The sequence below is a fragment of the Monomorium pharaonis genome, chromosome 3, assembly GCF_013373865.1.
Source record: "Monomorium pharaonis isolate MP-MQ-018 chromosome 3, ASM1337386v2, whole genome shotgun sequence".
NCBI lineage: Eukaryota > Metazoa > Arthropoda > Insecta > Hymenoptera > Formicidae > Monomorium > Monomorium pharaonis.
In genome coordinates, this window is record NC_050469.1 from 28,326,792 (window position 1) to 28,346,356 (window position 19,565).

The window sequence follows — 19,565 nt, forward strand, 5'->3', positions numbered from 1 at the left end:
TAAATTCTATTATTTAAAAAATCGTAAAGGTCCGGTTAGCGATCTAAATGTCACGATACCATTAGCTGTGCCGAGCTGAAATTTCATTGTGGAATTATTTACAGATTTTAATATCCGTAACCGATATAGATTAAAGAGTATTACCGAGCCTTTACGGAAAAGAGCTCTTTCCCCATTCAATCGATGTCACTCTCCGATCGCGTTTATGTCCGGAAGCATTTTAATCGCAGGAGTCCGTTCTTTCGCATGATGTATGAAAACGGCAACGATACATGACGTCCATATTTCGGCGGACTCACGTGCGCGCGATGTGCACGAGATATAAAAAGTGGTTCGTATATACGGCCTATCTCGTGGCTGGCTTGCATTCAAAAGCAAAACTAGCTTGAAAGCCCGACGGCCATTAGACGGATCTCGGTGGAGACCGAAACCGCGATTGCGTCTACCTCTAAAACTATCCGTAAACTAATCCTCTTCAAAGAGGCGGGGTCTGATAGCGGCAAAACTGCATCAGTCGCCACGTAGCCACATAGCCGTCGTCGCCGTCGAAAGCAGCTTCCCTTTAATTTTATGTCACCACACGTGACCACGCGTTCAATTTACTGCCCGCTAAAACTTTTTTCCACCATCACCACTACCACCACCATCACCCCGCTCTTTGGCCGCGCATTACTTTCATCCACCCTCGTTCGCCCCCTTATCATCCCGGCTACCGGCTCCATAATCATCTGCCGCCTCTTCCGAGTGAATACGCCGCGGGATTAATTCAGCCCGTTTTATTGCGCGACCTCTCTAGCATTTACACCCGCGAAAAGGTCGCTGGAATTTGTCCGCTCTTGTCCTCTTGTCCTCTTGCACAATGCACCGCACATTCGGGGACTGTAATCGTCCACTGGTGGCTCATTCGAATTCTACATTCTTGAGTAAGGGCGCTTCCCTGCGAATGGAAATCGTATCTCCTCGGATCACGAGAATGGGTCTCACAATGTGGTCGGTAAAATGCAGACGATATATTTTTGGAATAATCCGGAAATAAGCATTGAAATTTTAATCCGGTTATAATTATAACGATAAACGGAAAGGAGAAATTCTCTCTTCTTTTCTCTCTCTTTCTGCTATTTTACGATAAACTAGATCTCGATTAAATCCTCAATAATAAATTACACAAATTTTGATGTGTGTGTGTGTGTGTGTAGAGGGGAGGGTAACATAATCGATTTTCAGGGGGGGGGGGGGGTAACATAATCAGTCTCAGGGGTTTAATGAGAAACGCTCTGTGAATAATACTAATAAATTAAAAATAATTATTGCACGATAAATATCATCATATGCCCTGGTCGAATTAGTTCGACAACCATAACGGCATGCACACAATTCAAAAAAATTAATTAATATGAATGTTATTAAGTACCAAGTTTCGCTTCAACCGAGACATAACACTTTCTCTTATTTTTTACGTCATTCACACGATTCAATATCCAATTTATTACTGTAAATAATGTAAGCAATTCCGATGGAAACTACAATAATGAAGAAATATTAATAGAAGTATATTTCATGTCAAAAATAGGTTTCATACTTGTTACTATGGGGAAATGAGTAATAAAAAATTCATGTGATAGCACTTGGAAAAAAAAAGCAATTGATCAAATCAGGATATTAGCTTGTTAAAACGTTCAGCGCGCGTATGCTCGTATCCTGGTGAATAATGCAACCTGGTAATATCGGGCACCGGATCGCAAGACATATATCGCGCGGGTTTATGCATATTTCTTGAGAAACGAGCCCTTGTTGAGGGCGCGCACGTTACGCCTGTCCAATTGCTGTGGGGCATTTTTTACCGGTCCGGGAAGTTCGCTCGTCCCTTCGAGGGCGAAGGAAGGAAGGAAGGAAGGAAGGAAGAAAGAGCGGGGACGTCCCCGAAGCGGCAGCAGAGAAAATTGGATCGCGGTACCGTCGACGGCAGAGTCCCCTCTCCCCAAAACGATTGCACCGACGTCGGGAGCCATCGCCGGCTTTATTCCAACATTTTGCCGCGTTATTTTATTTAACGCCGCGTCCAACTCTCCTCTGCGATTGAATTATTCAAATTCCGTTCTCCGTTCTTTCCCGGTTACCCGCTCTCGTCGCAAACCGCGCGCCCACGCCTCCCTTCCCGTCCGCCACGTCTATCCGGAGATTTTCACCCCCTGGCGATTTCCCACCGCGTTTTCCGCCTCGCTGCTGCTGTCTATACTGATGCCACATGCTAGTAAAAGGCTCGGTAATAGCGCCAGGGCTCACCACAGTTCCGACAAATGCCGCTCAGGCAACTCGGCAACATCCGAACGTTCAGAATGGGCGCGTTTGAGCGAAAACTGTTGTACTGCCGTATGCACTGCGTAAAATCGTCGATAAACTTTGGTAGTTTACATTGTTGTTGTTGGACATGCACAGCAGCACACGATATCGCACTGAGCTTAGTCGTAAGTTTATGACTCGAGATAGCACACGCGTCATGTATCCCGTGAATTTTATATACTTATTTAATATGTTTCTAAAATATCTGGTCGCTATATATGCTAACTTTATTTCTACGAGGGTAGAAATAAAGTCCCAGAAATATCCGACTTGACGTATAGATGGCGGTTGTTGTTTAAAAAAAATTACTATGGTATATTTTAAAGGACTCAGTCCAACCAATATCAAAGCCGAGCTAGATTCTACTCTGGGGGAGTCTGCTCCTTCGTTTACAACAGTAAAATATTGGGTGGCAGAGTTTAAACAAAGCCGTACGAGCTGCCAAGACGAACATCGCAGTGGTCGATCAAATGAGGTGACCACGCCAGAAATGGTGAAGAAAATCCATAAAATGGTATTGGATGACCGTCGACTGAAAGTGCTTGAACTGGCAGACACCATAGGTATTTCAAAAAATGCTATACATCGTATATTGACTGAAAGTTTGGAGATGAGAAAGTTGTGCACAAGATGAGTGCCGCGTTTGCTCACAGTGGAACAAAACGTCGTGAGAATATTTCAATCGAGTGTTTGGCGATGTTTCACAGTAATAAAGCCGAGTTTTTGCGTCGATTCATAACCATGGATGAAACATGGGTCCATCACTTCACACCTGAGACGAAGGAACAGTCAAAACAATGGACTGCAAGGAGAGAATCGGCTCCAAAGAAGGTAAAGACGGTTCTTACTATAAACAGGGTATCGAAGCTATTGAAACATCGCTGGGAAAAGTGTATCGAGCTAAAAGGAGACTAAGTTGAGAAATAAAAATATTTTTTCTCAAATTTTTTGTGTTTTCTTTGTTAGGTCGGGTACTTCTGGGACTATCCTCTTATCATATTCTTCGCAAACATACATATACAATTTGCCGATCTATATAAAATTTATATTTTGCCACATATTTACTAAAATGGTTGTTTTTGTTGAAAAATGTAAATTTATGCTACATCGTAAGAGGATTTTCTGCTTTGTTACACTAATTTTTTAAAGAGTTTTTTTTTAGGAATATTTAATAGATAATTATTTTTTAAAACTTTATTCTTTAATTATTTTGTTTAAAATTGCCTTTTAATTTTTATTTTATAGAAAATATAATTAATAATTAGTTAATAATTCATCTATTTTTTAATTTGTTTTAATTATTGCTCATTGCTGATCATGATTCCGGATCTTCCAGTAGATGGACTAAAACTTCCTCTTAATTAGGATGTAATATGAATAATTATTTATGACTATGGAATATAAATTTCAGACTTATGTAATAACGATATTAAATGTTAACTGCATTCAGTTTAATGCACGCGCAAGCATTAAGTATATTAAAAATTTAATCTCGATGATATAAACTGCATTATAGAATGCTTACGACGAAGTGATTAAAATGACACTCGAGTTTTTAATTTCACTGGAAGATCCAGAATCATAATCACTGATAAACCGTGCAAAGGATTTATCATTAATTATTTATTCTTTCTTTCAAGTCCTCCATGACCGAAGATCGTAGTCTTCACTTGATGGTCATGTATGTTTCATCGTGACTACTAAAGGTATTCTCGGTGATTTATTGCCTTCCGAGAATTGATGATCACTTAAAAATCTGATATGTATAAATGAACTTAAACCTGAATCTTTTTTTATCACTATGATCACCGCAATTATTAATTATACTTTTTGATTAAAAAAATCAATCTTTATTGTCAAAAATAATAAATAAACAAAAGGTAATTTTGAAAAATATTTACTTTCTTACTTTCTCAAAAAGAAATTAAACAGAACTAAAAAATCAACGCCACAAAATAAACTCTTTTAATTAAGTATGTTATTAAATTAAAATCGACATTAAAATCTCTTTTTAATTCTCTTAATTTTTTCTGTTTTCATTTCAAAGGAAATGCAATTTCGGCAATGCATTTTATAGTTTCATGATTTTCATTAAAAAATTGTTTACTACATGACATGATATAATGGTTTATAATGTTTACATGTTAAGTAAATTTTAAGCCAAAGCTTTACTTTGCTTACTTCAAAAACTTGCTTCATGATACGTTACATGATACGATCCTCACTCTACGAATCGCGAGACATATTAATTTTTCTTATGGAAACGCTGTATCCTAGAACTCGTTCATTGCGTCCTTCGGAAGTGATGAAAGCTGTATATTACGACTCCGCTCTTTCCAGCAATTCCCGCTCTTGCGGCGACACTCCGGTGAAATGTATCGATATTTGTCACAGCCGTGAAAATAGAAAAAAAAGTTTCGGCCACACAACATCGATAAACCACGGCGCTGCGTACCAATCACTGACACCATGTATTCGCCGTTAAAGCCGGACGAAATGGATAACATTTTGTTGTATCCTGTTATCTTGCATCCTCTTCTCGGAGAGGAACAGCGAGATGGTTAGAGAGAAACGTGCAGAAGGGCACGAAGGCTGTGCCATCGTAAAAAATCGTATATTTCCCTCGGAAATGCGAAACGAACCGTTAGTCATAACGAACCGTCCCGTGGAAGCTTCCCTATGCGCGAGTCCGTCTCTGTGTAAATGTTGATTTGTGCATGCGTGCAACGTTATACGAAAGAACGATACATAAAGGGATGCGCTACGGAAAAGAGATAGTGGATGCGGCAGGGAGCGATCTCTCTCTCTCTCTCTCTCTCTCTCTCTCTCTCTCTCTCTCTCTCTCTCTCTCTCTCTCTCTGTCGCACGCGCGTGGTATGCAATACAGATGCCTTTGCGCGCGTTCCGGCCGCATGCACTAAACGCGCGATATATGCACGTGAGAGGAAACAAGCGCACCTGCGCCCCGCACTTGCATTATTTTCGGCCGGCCGATACGTTGAAAAAAGTCCCGCGCGCGCTTTTATTCACGCTTTGTACACGCGACACGCACAGTATAGCGCCATCATGAAAATTAGGGGTTGCAATTTTGAGTCGTATAACGTAGCCCGCCCGTATGACGATACATCAATTTTTCGTAATTCACCAGGCTTTTTTAGTCGACCGACAGTAATTCCAACGAGTACGGGAAGCGGAATTAGAGAGGCGAAAAGGCGGGTTAAAATTGAAATTTTTGTAGTGCGTTTACGCGAGATCGATATCCAATTTACGATAACTGGGGCAACGCATGTGTATTTAGTTGAAGGCATGATCAGATCGCTTTCTGTACCTTCGATCACGTAAATACAGGTGTGGCACAATATTATCGTGTATCATGTATGACGGAGAGGTACTGCATTTTGATAATATGTATTTTTGTGCGTGATCAATTAATGTCAAACGAAAAAGTTAATTAAAGTAATCTTTGTATCTTTCAAAGTAAATCTTTATCGAAGATACAATATGTGCGTCGATATCATACGATTCTGTTAAAAACTGTCAAAATCTGGTATCGCGGTCGCGGCCAGACATCACGAGTGTGAGTAAAATCTGTCTTGTAGAAGAATCCGCGTAGGACTCTGCCGTCGTCTCTCTGAGAGCGACGATCTTACGAAGATCAGCCGACCGAGCGGACCAAGCGAGCGCTCACTCCGCGGATGATGCGTTGCGCGCCCCGTTTCGCGGAGTTGCCCGGGCAAACAATGACGATGCAGGGGATTTGCGATTCAAATGCGACCGGGACGAGGTACGGGACGAGGCGGAAGAAGATTTCTGTCACTCCGGAAGCCACTCACGAGCCGTACCACAACGGGCGAAAGAGCCGGTGGAACTCACTTGCCATTCTCAGTGCTGACGGCTGCACAACAGGCTCTCTCTCTCTCTCTCTCTCTCTCTCTCTCTCTCTCTCTCTGCCCCCCTCCCCCGCGCTACCACCGTTCCCCGTGCTGTTTCCTCTCTTTCGTTAACCCTGTCTCCCCTCGTTCTCCATACCCCTGGTCGACTGTCATGGCTTCTGCGGTGCACCGACGTCGCGATCCGGCTGCGCGCCCGTGAAACGCGCGTTCGCGACGTCGCGTCTCACCTACGTCAGCGCATACGTCAGCGAGTCGTATTTGCGTTATGTGTTACGCTACGGTCGTGGCACCCCGATCCCGGTGCCGGCATCGTCGGATCTCTCTCTCTCTCCCTCTCTCTCTCTCTCTCTCGCTCTTATCTTTGTGGTCGGACCTAGTCCAGCTTTGATTTCCAAGCGGACAATGCAGCCGGCAGTGGCACAGAAATGTCCGAAGCGTGTGTGACAACGTTCTGTCACGACGAAACGCATCGCGAGAGCGAGTTAATATGGCGTAATGGCGTCATGTTCGGACGCGAATGTCGACGGCTACAAGGTGCAGCCTTCGAGAAAAATATAGATCTTGCGAAAGAAATGCAGTTGTGGTTGTAGCAGGATTTGGAGTTTAATACACGTTACCTGCGGCGTATTTTATCAGCCTTCGTGACTGCTTACGTGAAATCTAAACGCGAATCTAAAATTTCCTGTACCGAGGTATCCTTAAAGCTTCGAACTACTACGTTTACGCTCTGTTTCTCGCGAAGAAACAAGGTAACAAACGGTGGTAATTGAACGTCACATGGGCCGCCTGATTCCATTGTAGCTTTAATGATAGTATAAGGAAATCCGTACTCTTTTTCTTTTTAGAGTCAATTATAAGGTTGGTACGCAAGAGAACGTTATTTATATTCACATTAATGCGCGATAGCATGCAAAGGAGACGCTGGTTGACGTTTGTTCTTGAGCAGAAGCGTGTATTGTAATATTACAGAAAGAAATTCAGTAGATATCTTTAACATGATTTTGTAATACGCTGACCTCGTGTGAATAAAATATCACTGACATTGATTATGTTAATGATAAGGCATGAAAATGCACTCTGTAACACGTATGTATGTACATATAAATTATAAACGCCATTATGACAGATTATACAAATCGTTTCGATTAAACTGATTATAAATTTTGTACAGATATCACGCAATTAAATATTAAATTAACTATTAATTATTAATATTTCAATACTGCTTCTCTCTCTCTCTCTCTTTCTCTCTCTTTCTCTCGTACAAGAGAACGAAATATTAATTAAACTATCAACGGAACTAAACATGCTCAAATGCTGGCGTAATTTGAAGAACAGTCAGGAGGTAACATAGAATCCACATTACCTCTAAAAGCAAGACACCCAAAGCATCTCTCCAAACGTAATGTCCAAACCCGAACGTACGTTTGCCTTGCGACCATTTGAAAGAAAAAAGATATTAAATTATTTAACAACTTGACGAGAAAATAAAAATTTAACAAATAAAATTTATACATGTATAAATTTTGTTAATATTAATATTATTAAATTTCTGTTTCAGATGATAGGAGAGGGGCGTTCCTGAAATATTAAAATAATACATGAAACAGGTAAGTCAAGATCTGAATCAAAAGTACGACCATATCCACGTTATTTAACGGAGCGTGAACAGCGTGTCTCTCAAGCTGCATCATGCAACCGTTTATTAATATTAATGAAAATTATTTGCATAAATTTAACGACACTCGGACCGATGTACTGAGCGCTGCCGTTGGTTCATAATCCTGTTGGTTTTTGCCCGAAGTGAAACATCCTTCGTGGACTGAGCCACATGTCCCGTGATAATAGCAGTCCCGACCGGTCCCCTTGTAATAATAATTAAACGAAAGTTAAATGAGAAATCTCAAATTTCACACACACGTAACGTATGTCTGACGTATGTATGACGATAACGGAAAGTTGTCGAGCGATGTCGGGACATAGAACGACCACGAAACTAGTTTCGAACCTGTCACGCGGTTTGCCTGCGGGTCAATTTCCGTACGCTCCTCATCATCGTGCGAAAGTAGCGCAAAATTAATTAATTAATTTTTCAGATCTTACGGTGCGGATTTCACATTTTGAATTGTGAATCTAATATCCTTTAGCAAATTTATTTGCTTTGATACTTTCGCTGACGAAAATTCATAATTAACTGAATCGTTCTAGAAACAGTAAAAATTTGATAAAAACTTATTTAAAGATGTATCACAAATTTTTCTATTGAAGAAAGGACGACTTCTTCCCCCCAAAAGAATAAAAAACAAGTCGAATATGCAGAATATATTTTTTTTATAAAATATGATTTCCCCCCTCCAAAAAAATTAAGTCCAATCTCAGTTCAAATGTTTACACTCTCACTTATCTTGTTGCTATTCATCCACTATTTTTCCCTGACGAATCGATGGCAAGTAAGTAAAACGGCCATTACTCTGTTTGTTCTAATGAAACTCGTACAGAGGTTTAATTCAAGGAACGTACCAACCGTCTAACACTTTTTCTCGACTGCTAATTTAAAAAAAGGGGTGAAAGTAATGAAGCGTCGCGGGACCATTTTGCGTTATTAATGGCCACTTCGTCACGTCGGTAATTTTCCCTCCACCTACAGGCACTCTCCTTTTTCCTGTGACCAGGTACCACTCTACATATTGCAAGAGTTTCATTAAATCGCGCGACTAACTGCTGCGTGACCGAGTTTTTAAATTCATCTCGCTCGCCGGGCGGAGGTGCAGACAGTAATTTGCGTAAATGATATTTGAAATGATAATTGGATTACTTTTGTCGATAACAAAGATTTATGTTTGCATTATTGCGATTCTGTCGACGCACCATAATTTTCTTTCCTTTCGCGCTGAAAGGATTTTATAAAAATTATACATGCACACATGTTATAAAGTCCTGCATACTTTATGAGTTTAGAAATTACAAAATGGTATATGCATCCCCGAGGTGTCTGACACGAAATTACCGTGATAAATATTCTCAAAAGAGAATTTTTGAAATTTCTGTTTCATAAAAATATGTCGCGTAAAAAGAATCTGTCGGATAAGTGTGACCACCGCTGGTTTTCCTCTACCAGAGCTCAACAGTTCTTGTTATTTGTCGTTAGTGCTTGTTTGTCCGTCGCTCGAAAACCGTTCGCTCGCTGTTGCAACTGTGCGATCTCTTGTTGTGAAAAAAAAAAACCTTTTTCCTCTCGCAATTTTCCTCTCCGAGCGCATTGGCCAGTTACGTGCTTCGAGGCTTACGCGTACACAAGCCGATTTCAGCCGTGTGACATGCGAGCGTGCAGCATAGAAACCAAGCGAGGCTTTACACAGGATAAATGGCTCTATCAATCTATATCCCGTTTTGATAATTGCGGATAAAAACTCTGGTCGAGTTGGATTTCTATTGAATTTACATTGTCACTCTCAAGCCAATATCCAAGTTATTAAAAATAGTGAAGATCATAATGTGTATCATTAATTAATTAAAATATTTTTTAGAAAGTCGTAATAAGTCGTATTTCTGTAATTTTGGCTGTCATCATGATCCGTATTTCCGTTTGAATTACTTCTTTTTTCTTCTCGTATGCATACAATTCTGTCTAGCCATACAAAACAATGATAATATGACAAAATATTATCATCACACAGTAAATTTAAATGTCCAAACTTATTTACTGATTAGATATTTTTTTAATCTACTTATATCAAGATGAAATTCGTAATTAGAACAAAAGTAGAATTAAATTTATTTTCATAATTTTATTGGCACAATAAACGAAATCACGTGCGATTTTACATGCGACGATATATTGATTTTTTTGTACAAATGTGTTTCAAATAAAACATGACACAATTTACCGATACTCATGAAATAGAGTACATCAGCAGCGCTGAAATGCAAAACCGAAATTTTGTCATGGAAATTGTGCAGCAGTTGCTGCGGTTTGCTCAGTCACGAATTGGACGAGATTATTATTCTAAAATGCGTAATCCGAATGTCCAGTCGCGGGGTGACGAATTTGACATACTCGATTTGATTGCATTTAAAGTACCTAATTCAATTACGCAATATAGACGAGCAAAATCGCGAGGTCACGACCAAGAACAAGAAACTTCCAGATCCGTTCATCAGTCTTAGAAATTGCCGGAGTTTGGTATTATAGCTTCACTTTGAACGAAGGCGTAAAATTTTTATGGCGATCTAAAAAAAGAGACGTGCTCATAAAAAAGTACACAGGGCATAAAACAGGAGACACCGAACGACAGAAATTATTGCATATATCTTTCTCAATAACGCGCTAATAAAGCAAGTGTATTAATATAAAAATAACGAGATATATTTCAAGTAAAATGTTGGACGCGATCGTTTTCCAGCTATCAGTAAATCAATTTATTAGCTAGAATTTAATTTTGAATATTGCGTGTTCCCACGTAATTCTATTTCATTTCACACGATTACAGACAGGAAAAAGGAAAAATTATAAAAATATTTCCTGGCTCCAGTTTACGCTTGATGGACATAATTTTTAAAGCAATTCAAGATTAATAATTTAATGCTAATAGCAATTATGGACATATTATATCGTAATTCCGATGGAAAATAAGGCGGTATAGTCTTGTTGATGATCTCAGAGAAAATCGCGAACCATGAAAAGTCGTAAAAAGCAGAAAAATCGAGAGATGTAACGAGAGAAGCACGGAAATCGTCGGAACAGAAATAAAATAACTCAACTTGATTTTCTCCGGGCATCGCTTCGTAATTATCGTGCAATTAACTGCACAACAATGAGACTACGTCTTTCAGAACGATCCGCGAAATGAATTAGACGCTTTATGCGCCGTCAAATTAGGTGGAGATGGATTGAAAACCAACTCGAATAGAAATTAAATAAAGGATTCATTTATATTCTTTAAATTTATTATTATAATGAACTATACGTACTGGTTTATTACATACATGATTAATGGCAAATAAATCAATATTGCTACATTTTAGATGTGGCATCGGGAATATTCAACGAGGCTAATAGGTGACCTAGTTTTAGAATTATATAGTGCCACTATATAATTCTGGGCTCCTATCTAAATTATTCGATTCCAGACGTCTGATATATAATACTAATTAATAGACCTCCTCGATTTAATTGATGTCAAATACGCGCGTGTTGTGCATTATACACTAGCTAGCGCTAACTGATGTATATGGGCTAGCGTGACTACTGGCTGACCACGCTTTGCAATAACTACTGCGAGATTGCAGTGGCTCTGTTGGCTATGCTCCCGACCACGAATAAATCTGTACAGATCGCGGGCAAGAGCAATACTAATAATATTACGAATGTGGCATAACAATCTGTGTAATCAAAGCGAGACAAAATGAGATCATTGCGATGTAATTAATGTTTCCTGTAATGAATTCGCAGATTATTTCATAACTTTCGTATGCGTCAGCATCAACAACAGCGATTGGTATACAGAATGTATCGAGCAAGATTGTATAATTATCATTCAATTGTGATAGGAAATACATAAAAAGCCGCTTTTTGCTACGATTCTCGGAAAATATCGTTAAACGGTTAAAAAAACCGTGGAAAGAGGTAAAAAAAAAGCGATAGGCGTAACGAGGTAAACACAAAAAAATCGTTAGAGCGGAAATCAAATAATCCGCTTTGACATTTCCAGCAATATTGAGTTACATCGATATGATACCATTACCGGATTTATATCATGATATAGCCGCACCAAATAACACCGACTGCGAAATAAATAACAGGCGAAGCGTGCAATTATATTGCCGCTTCACTTTTTCGCGTACTAATTTCGCGTGACCTATTTTCTTAGCGATTAACTCTCGTGCCGCATCGGGAATCGAGTGTCGTGCGGTGCTGCTTATTTGCACGGTATAAACTCCGTCTTACCTGGATGTCGAATTAATAATAGCACAACGAGAATTCATGTACGCGACGTGCATGCGCGCGCGCGCGCGCGTGTGTGTGTGTGACTTTTCTGTGCTTTTCTGACACGATGCCACGAACTGCGGGCGAGAGGTCTTCCCGTCTGTTGTGATTCCGATGATTCCGGTTTGCGGAATCTTACGCCAAGTTGTCTGCCGTGTGTTTCATATTGCTCATTGTCAGCCTTAGGCGCAGGCAATCAATTGTGATTTGCGCTAGCTAATGAGTATCGGGCTTTATATATGGAACTCAACGCTTATTGGCTCTTACAAGTCGCAACTGGCTGTTTGCGACTAATGTAGAATCAGCCTTAGGCGCACGTTCCTCTGGGGTTTTGCATGCAAACTTACAAGTCACATAAGTGGTCCATCGGCGATAACTAGTGATAATTTCTCGTTGCGAGACCACGATCTCGAGAGGAAAGTTCTGAATTTCAGGCTGCTGGCGATCCTTCGTTACGGTGGTTAAATGTTATCACCTAGCGCGAGAGCCGAATTAAAGTGAGAAATTTGTGTTACAAATGTGTTACTGCAACGCACTTGCAACCTTGCAAGGTGCCTGATAATGCTTGCTAGCGACAATGATCGCCAACACGCGGGATAAACAATATTTGCGAGCTGCTTCCAGTAAAATGCGAACTCGTTTCCTTTTATCAATATTTCGGCGAACGTGCGAACGACTCGCCGTCAATGAATCACGCTCGTTCCAAAAACCGATCACGTTCTCCGGAAGATCCCTTTACGAATCGCACGACGTGAAGAGAGAGAGAGAGAGAGACACAGAGGGGGGGGGGGAACGCTTTGGCAATTACGCATACCGAGCGCTCTCGCGCGACTGTTGTAATAACGTTAAAGCTGTATACGCGCGATACGTGGCTAACAAAACAAAGTAAAATAATTAGCAGCGTCGGGGCGGGGAGGGGGAATAACGTATCGACGAGACGCAATTGCTTTCCGCCTTCGACGCGCCTGCGTGCGTTTTCCCCAAACGGAACAATCCTAATTACACCGAATACGCGCGCGTTATACGTGCGCGAACGCGTTAACTTCCAATTACCGGTCGTCCGGACGGACGTTGATGTACAATTACGCGTCGCCGCCTAATTTAATTGGCCGATTACGATACTCGTCGTATGTCGTCGCTCGCGACAACCTGCGGCCGCTATCGGCGACGCGCGGCTGGCAACGACGCGCCGTTACTACTGGAATGTGCGGGGTGGTTTAACGGCAGGGCGGGCCTATGATTTACAGGCGGAGGATGCGGCGCGGACCGAAACATAATGCGAGCAACGGTAAAGCTCGGTGATCCGCATTAGGCAATAATACCTCTCGGGCATGGAGGAGTTACGCGGGATCTACCCGTAAAACAGACAAATCGCCGCCGGCGATCGCAACGGGCGCATCCGTCTCGGCGCCTGAAATCGCTCGTTTGCGGATCGCCTGCCATGATAAGTTATGTCGAAACCGCGTTACGGGTTTGATTGAATCAGTGTGGGCCTCGTCGTATTTCAATCTGGAGTAATCGCAGCCGTTCGGATCGAGGGAACGAGCAGCCGAATCTGAAGAGGAGGGAGGCGACGAAGGGAAACGATTTTTCATCTGTGCCTCTATCTCTCGAGACAATGATGCTCTTTTGAAACTGGAAAATCGTCGCTCTGTCAGAATCCGTAGTATAATTGTGATGTAATAGGCTTCTATTAGTTTCACATATTTTAGAAATCGGTTCCGCGCAAGTGCTTCAAATGGCGAGCCATATATCTACGGCAGTAAAATAGTTCGGGCGTTCTCAATTTATCGGTATTTCCGGGAAAAAAAGTGGGTCCGAGCACACCGGGTGCGATACGTTGAGAAATAATTTCGCGGTCACACCCCTCGACACACCCATACTTTATCGAAGGTATCCGCGACCCGCGCAATCAAGAAAGTGTGACGGAGGCGGGAAATGGTCGTTGATATAAACGAGAATAGGAACACGGGTGTACAAGGTGGTCCGGGGCAAGCGAGTGTGAGAAGGAGAAGGAGGAAGATGGAGAAGCAGGTCGCGCAGGAAAAAGGGAGGCGCACGACGGAATTTTCCGTAGGGTGAGCGCGACTATCACGAGGTAGTAAATTCAGCGCCGACTTTTCCCAGGGAAATTATAATTTTCCCTCTCGTAAAGAGCGACTCCGTGACGCTAATGCGAGCGTACATTAGGCGAGAAAAATAGCCCGGGCCGCGGAGACGAGGGAATTTGTATGAAGGCGAGGCCGGCCCGCGGGTTAATCGCCAGGAAAATGGCGACAATGGGCACTGCGGCGCGTATTAAGAATCAACGATGCTCGGCGATGGTGAACCAGGTCTGGGCAAACGCGATGTCTTCGTTACGCGCCGAGAGCGGAGCACCCTGCGATTCTTAATTTAGCTTAATAGTCTAGCTGTGCTTATCGCTGCCTTCTATGGCAAGTACGCTTTTAAGAGTACGGTCGGGGAGTAATAGAGAATGAATGAGTGAATGAATAATATTTTATTACACTCTAGAACAAAATTTTTCTGAGAAATTTTGAAAGAAAGAAAAGATTTATTATAACCAATTTTTGTTTTTTAGAGATGTATTACAATTTCGTATTTAACGAGGATTATTATTAAATAATGGAAAAGAGGGGTGATGTTATGGCCTCTATTTACATTTTGCATAATAACTGTGTTAATAATTAATATTTGAAATTGAAAATTTAAATAGCATTCGCTAATATGTCGTTTAATCAATTCTAAAATCAATTATTTATTACTTAGAATATTTTTTTATAAAAATATGACGACATTGCATAATTAATCGAAAAGAAACATTGCGATATAATTCCTCGACAGAAAAATTTTAAAAATTTTGTAAAAAAATACAATATTTTTGTTACAAAATATTTATTCATAATGAAGGGAAAATATTGTAGAATATATAAATATGTACGTACATATAAGTTTGCATATAGACTGCAGTACTGAAACTCTATAATAATGTAAATTATAAATTAATAGTAGAACTACAATAAATTTATTAAATAACTATTTCGGAAGAAAACTTCGAAAAAGATATTCTTTTTAGCTTGTTAAAGCATCAGCATGCTTAACAAATTATATTAGTAAAATCCCATGCTATTTTTTAAATTTGCATAACTCAATATATGTATACATTCGAACAAAATATTAAATAACCAACAAATGCACATAAATATATAAATATTCGTATGATATTACGTGAATTTTGAATTTGTAAAGAAAGAAGGAAATATGTATTAATTGTTAAAATGTGTTTTAAAAAACATTGAAATGTTCAAAAGTAAAAATGCCTTATAATAAATATCTACTATTGTGTATTGGCATATTTAACGCCACTGCATAATAGCAGGCTATTAAACAAATAATCCCCTAAGTAATTACTAAAATTCTTCATTTAATACAAAGTTACGAGTGGCTGTTATATCTATAAAGACCATAATACCATCTTCTTCTGTAATATCTCAGCTATATCTTAGCTATCTCCCAGTTCGCTTATAATTTTTCGAAAATAATGAATATTTCATTAATCCTTATAACTTACACTCGTAATATTCATTTTTATAATAATAATAATTATGTTTTAGTCCAATACAAATGTCGCACCATTGTCAAGTTGTTTTGATAATTGTCATAAACCGATATTGGCAATCTACCTTCGAAGGTAGATATTGTGCACACAATGATTTTCTTATAAAAACCGTATGACACGCAGAAGTCGCCACTGAGGAGTTAAGCCAATTTGGCTCGGAAAAGTACGTGCTTTGTGCAACGGAACATGATCCACTCGGGCTTTAAGTCTCTTTTATAGGATTACCTTGCCGATCGGTATTGTAACCACTGTTTCGAACAACCACAAACTTTCATATATACTCGTTACCGTGGGATCAATAAACCATACCATTATCGGAATGATTGGCAAATAAATGAACTCGTAAGTCCATTCGAACGATCGATGATGATCCACTTGGACTTTGAATCTTTATGTTATAGCCCTGCGAAACTCTCTGCTGCTTGAACACTAGAGTGTTATCTTGTTACGAGGATGAGGTGAAGAAATTATGGTTTACCGCAGTAACGTGAGGATCATTAATCGAAGCTACAACACGTGATACTACGTGCTATGCGAGAAATCAAGAGTTAGATCATCAGGACCACGTCGGCGGAGATGAGAAATGTTTCATAAAGATAACCTCGAACTAATCTATGTCCTTCTAAAGTAACTGGCGAATTACCTACTATAATTATACACGCTGATATATTGTAATATACGTATGGAGAAAAAAATGTGCAGGTATAATGTTGAAAGTGTAATTAATAAATTCCATTAAGCGCGCACGAGATTTGAGATTTAGCGCCAGAAGATTTTTTCCCTTATGTGAGCGTTAGGTTGGTAGTCCGGGAGTGAGCTAGGTTGGTAATGCGAGAGTTAGGTTGGTGGAAGAACGGCAGTAGGAAAAGAATAGGCGGCGAGACAAGAAGTAAATAAAGCATGTGCGAGTAAATGTATTACGAGAAATTTAATTGTCCAGTAATCCCTCACAAAATCAGAAGTGGGATTCGAGATCCGGGATTTGGAATTCGATTCTCTCGGGCATCTCGAGTGGCAAGGCACGACAAGAACGGACATCGTTTGGTGGCGATTGTCGCGGATGTTGTGCGCTGACGAGTGGCCGGCGTAGTTTGGTGACGAGCGGCGGCATATCGTTCGGTGACGATTACCAGTGATATCGTTCGGTGACGATTCACTGGCATAGTGTGATTGCGAGCAGCGGCATATCGTTCGGTGACGATTGCTACAGATTCGCTCTTCGCCATTGATTGAAGTGGCGATTGCGCGTAAGATTGCGCAGATCTCGTTCGGTGGCGAGTGTGCAACAGATATCGTTCGGTGACGATTACGAGAGACATTATAGAGAGTGTCAAGAGTGGTGCATTGCTCGGTGGCATTGCTAAAAGACAGTTACGACACGAGAAGAGCGCAAGAAAGGACGACGTAGTGGAAACGCGGTCGGCCATATTGGAAGATTTTGGCGCGAAAAGTGGTAGTGTGGCCATTGTGCATGCCGGAAGACGGAACGGCGGCCATATTGCCATCGAGGTCGTGAGGATACACCCGCCATAAGAGGACGCTGGCTGGCGGTATCGATACGCAGGTGGCGTCAGAGTGTTGATCGATATATCGATAAAGCGCAGTGCAGAGACATTAACCTAAACCTAAGCAGAGGAATGGAGAAGAATCTAGCGCAGTTAAAAGTGGCCGAACTGAAGGAACGGTTAGTAGCGCTAGGATTGTCGACCACAGGTACGAAAACGGAACTAGTGAGCAGATTGTGCGCCGCGGATCCGTCAGGAGAGTATATCGGGAATTTCCAGATGGAAGAAGAATCGCCGGAAGCGGCATCAGGAGCTGCGGAGCCCATGAGAAGTGCATGGGGGATGGAGGAATTGGTACGAGAGGTTGCCTTGTTAAAAAGAGAGAGAGAAGTAATGGAGCGAGAGCGGAGATTACTGGAGAGAGAAAATGAGCTGCTGAGAGGCTCGCCAAGTTCAACGGCAAGTTTACAGCAAGCACCTCACAAAATTGGTGTAAAATCTGTAATCGAATTGTTGTGCGATTTCGATGGAGTCAAGCCATTGTTCTGCAACTGGGAACGTCAAGTAAAGTTGTTATGTACGACCTATCAACTAGATGACAACGCGGCCAAAATTCTCATCGGTGCGAGAGTGAAAGGGAAAGCCTTGCAGTGGTTACACTCTTCACCGGAGCATATTGAGATGAGTGTGGAAGAGCTATTGAAGAAGATGACGGATATGTTTGACTTGCGGCCAAGTAAGATGGTGCTGCGTAAGGAGTTTGAGAGCAGAAAGTGGAAACCAGGTGAAACTTTTAGCGATTATTATCATGCTAAAATCGTGCTCGCAAATAATGTGCCTGTAGAAGAAACGGAACTCGTGGACTATATTATTGACGGCATTGCGGACACACAACTACAGAATCAAGCAAGAATACAGCGTTTCAAATCCAAAGCGGAGCTGCTAGCGGCATTTGAAAAAATTACTATTTCGGATTGGAAAAATCGGAGCGGACGGAACGTGCAGAACCAGAAGACAGGCAGTCGAACAACCACTCCAAGTTCATCTGAGAAAACTGACAAAGACATCAGCAAGGGTCCACCAAAGATAGTCAGGTGTTACAACTGTGACAAGACAGGACACTGGGCCAAGGAATGTCAACTTCCAGCCAGAGAGAAAGGAGCGTGCTTCAGCTGTGGAGAAAAAGGACATGTAGTAAAAGACTGTACTAAAGGTCAGGTGAACTATGTACATGAAATGTCGTCTCAGGAGGAAGAGTTTAAACAGCTGGTAACTTATAAGCTAAGTAACTCGAACGTAAGTTACACATTTCAATTAGAAACGTTGATAGATACCGGGAGTCCAGTTACGTTTGTAAAAGCAAAACATTTACCTAGTCATTGCATTAATAAATTGAATATTGCCAGTGAGCTTTGCGGTATTAACAATAGTAAGTTAAATATACAAGGAAGTGTTAACGTGCACATTTGCTTTGATGGAGTAGAAAAGAAAGATTTAACTGTATATGTGGTTCCTAACGATACCATGAGAGTATCAGCTGTGCTAGGTAGAGATGTTTTAAAAATATTTGGGTTAAGTTTGACCAAACCGTCCCGTGTAAATTATAATACGGCTGTAGCTGAAATTTTAAATATTGAAGTTAGCAATGATACGGACATTGTGAATAAGATGAATATAAGTTCGGAAATTCCGGTTGAATATCAGGAGAAATTAAAGGAAGAGTTTAGGCATAAGTATGTTGAAGCAGAGAGTCCGGTAGAGCCAAAAATTAAAACGGAGTTAAAACTTGTTCTTACCGATACTAAACCTTTCCATTACAATCCGCGTAGATTGTCACAATATGAAAAGACAGAATTAAAGAAAATTTTGGATAATTTGTTGCAGAAAGGTATAATTAGAGAAAGTGAGTCCGAATATGCCTCTCCCATAGTTTTGGTTAAGAAAAAGAGCGGTGATCTTCGTATGTGCGTAGATTACAGGCATTTAAATAAAATCATTTTGCGGGAAAATCATCCAATACCAGTAATCGAAGAGCAAATAGAGATAGTTGGTAATAAATGCTATTTTAGTATCTTAGATCTGAAAGACGGTTTCTACCACATAAATATTGTAGAAGAATCGCGGAAGTTCACAGCATTTGTTACTCCGTTTGGAGTATTCGAGTTCACGAAAATGCCTTTCGGGTTGAAACCAGCTCCCCAAATATTTCAAAAGCATATATA

The 19,565-nt window shown here is 40.7% G+C and overlaps 1 protein-coding gene and 1 long non-coding RNA gene across 3 annotated transcripts in view; one reads left to right on the forward strand and one right to left on the reverse strand.

The window, feature by feature from the left end:
* LOC105840233 (bifunctional heparan sulfate N-deacetylase/N-sulfotransferase) overlaps positions 1 to 19,565 on the reverse strand; it is a 266,600-nt gene that overhangs the window by 200,058 nt on the left and 46,977 nt on the right. The window contains exon 2 of one of the 2 annotated variants that reach the window (XM_036283751.1): positions 7,600 to 7,664. The exons of the other annotated variant lie outside the window; for it this stretch is intronic. The gene's annotated coding sequence lies outside the window, so the exon portion shown is untranslated. The remainder of the gene's footprint in view (positions 1 to 7,599; positions 7,665 to 19,565) is intronic. 2 annotated transcript variants of the gene reach the window in all.
* The window catches only part of LOC105833411, a 110,371-nt gene that overhangs the window by 88,398 nt on the left and 2,408 nt on the right, over positions 1 to 19,565 (forward strand). The window contains exons 4-5 of the long non-coding RNA XR_004962423.1: positions 7,795 to 7,843; positions 16,240 to 16,635. This is a non-coding gene — a long non-coding RNA (uncharacterized LOC105833411). The remainder of the gene's footprint in view (positions 1 to 7,794; positions 7,844 to 16,239; positions 16,636 to 19,565) is intronic.